Source organism: Schistocerca serialis, unplaced genomic scaffold (assembly GCF_023864345.2).
Source record: "Schistocerca serialis cubense isolate TAMUIC-IGC-003099 unplaced genomic scaffold, iqSchSeri2.2 HiC_scaffold_1151, whole genome shotgun sequence".
Classification (NCBI taxonomy): Eukaryota; Metazoa; Arthropoda; class Insecta; order Orthoptera; family Acrididae; genus Schistocerca; species Schistocerca serialis.
Window position 1 is genome coordinate 5,448 of NW_026047350.1, and position 2,053 is coordinate 7,500.

The 2,053-nt window shown below is 57.4% G+C and overlaps 1 non-coding gene across 1 annotated transcript in view; it reads left to right on the forward strand.

Annotated features, from left to right (window-relative positions):
• The first annotated feature begins 1,857 nt into the window (after positions 1-1,857).
• The window catches only part of LOC126432697 (small subunit ribosomal RNA), a 1,910-nt gene continuing 1,714 nt past the window's right edge, over positions 1,858-2,053 (forward strand). The window contains exon 1 of the ribosomal RNA XR_007578157.1: positions 1,858-2,053. This exon is cut by the window's right edge and continues 1,714 nt beyond it. This is a non-coding gene — a ribosomal RNA (small subunit ribosomal RNA).

Sequence of the window (2,053 nt, forward strand, 5' to 3'; positions counted from 1 at the left end):
TCCCTTAACCTAACCCATATTGTCCCTTAACCTAACCTATATTGTCCCTTAACCTAACCCATATTGTCCCTTAACCTAACCCATATTGTACCGTAACCTAACCTATATTGTACCTTAACCTAACCTATATTGTACCTTAACCCAACACACGTTGGGCCTTAACCTGCTCTGTAATTGTCATACGACGCGTTAAATTAGTGTAGTGTTGCCTAACTGCAACCCCCGCAATATAGTTTGCTACTCGCACTGCCCGGTCCCCAGAGTATCGCTTCATGTTAAACACCTTGCAGCTATACACTGTAATGCGGATGGCAGCAGGACGTACATGCTCAATGCCCTTCGCAGTTGTTCATTGGCATTCGCATGGCGAAGCACAGCCTACGTTGTGGTACGGCTTGTGTCAACTGTCCGCTGATGTTGTACGTCCAAATCACACACTGTACTGCACATTGGTCCTCATGTACTGAATGATACATCGTGGTACATGTGTGACCGTACCACGACTGCGCCAACAACGGCGAACCATACGGTCCAAATATTGTGCACTCAGCTACGTGTCGTCTCCCTATAAGAGCTGGATTGAAGTATGGTATGCCGTGGATGGCGATCAGCATGAGCCGTCTGTTGATGTAGTGGCGCGTGTTGTCAGACGTAGTCGTCTCTTCTCACACACCGTGATAGCATGGTGCACTGCGTTCCACATCTGCGACATGCGACAGAGGCCGGTTGACAGTCGTTCGCGCAATGGACATCGCATACGTACGGGGGCCACCTTCCACGTGTTCGCGAAGCGTGCACATGTTGTTGCGTGTATGTGGGCAGACATAGTGTGTCGTGACACCTGACACAGGCATGCAACAATCGTTGAATTTGCAAATGGCGATGGACGTCTACGTTTGCTGGTGACGTTACGCAAATGAAGAACTGGTAAACCGTTGTGGTGCGGTTGTTCTCGCTAGAGGTGAATCAGTGATGGCGACGATCGGTTGAGCTACCAACCGGTTGTTTCAGCGATACCCACCATGCCCACGAACGTGAATGGCATGTGGGTGTGAAGCGATACGCGGCGGTGGCTGGGTGGGACCGTCCCCGGCCGGTGAGGGGGGGCCTCCCGGCGTGCTGGCCGCGCGGTGCGTGGGCGCACGCGCTACAGCCGGCTGGTGGGGGCGGCCAGTGGCAGGCGCGCCGGCCGACGGAGGCGGCAGGCGGCGCAGCTGCGCGCCGGCGCACCCTGCACGCGGCGCCGTGCGGCCAAAGTAGGTCCTCGCGGGCCCGGTGCGAAGCGCGGTGGACATCTGCAGTGTGCTGGTCCGATTGAGGACTGTGTGCGCTGAGGATGCGCCGCCGCCCGGCGCTCGGCGCCGCGACGCCGTCTGCTGCTCGGTCGCCTCTGCGGTTCTCGCAGGTGGATTGTATCGCAGCTGTGCGGACGTGTTGGCGCGTGCGCTGTGCTGGGAGAGTTCGCTTCGGCACCCAAGTGGGGCTTTTGTCCTTCTGTGGCGCTGGCGTTGGAGCTGCCGGCCACCGTAGGTGGCGCGTGTTGTCTCCCGCCGGCAATGCCACGACAGCACGCTCCCGGGCCTCTGTCGGCAGCGGCAAGCTCAGTTGGGAGCACGGGTGGTCGCACCTAAAGCGTCTACTCGCCAAACTCCGGGCGATTGCGCCTCTCTCGAACCCGACCAAGTACTTAGGACGGCGCTGCGCGCCGCCGGGACCTGAGAGGGTTTCGAGGTGTATTGTGCAGGGGAGCTCAGCCTCCTCCTGTTTGCAGAATAATTGAGCGGACGCTTGCGTGTTCGCGCGGGCCCCCGGGACACACTCCCGGGCGGCCGGCTGCTCAGCTCTAGTTGACGCAGCTCCCTGGTTGATCCTGCCAGTAGTCATATGCTTGTCTCAAAGATTAAGCCATGCATGTCTCAGTACAAGCCGCATTAAGGTGAAACCGCGAATGGCTCATTAAATCAGTTATGGTTCCTTAGATCGTACCCACGTTACTTGGATAACTGTGGTAATTCTAGAGCTAATACATGCAAACAGAGTCCCGACCAGAGAT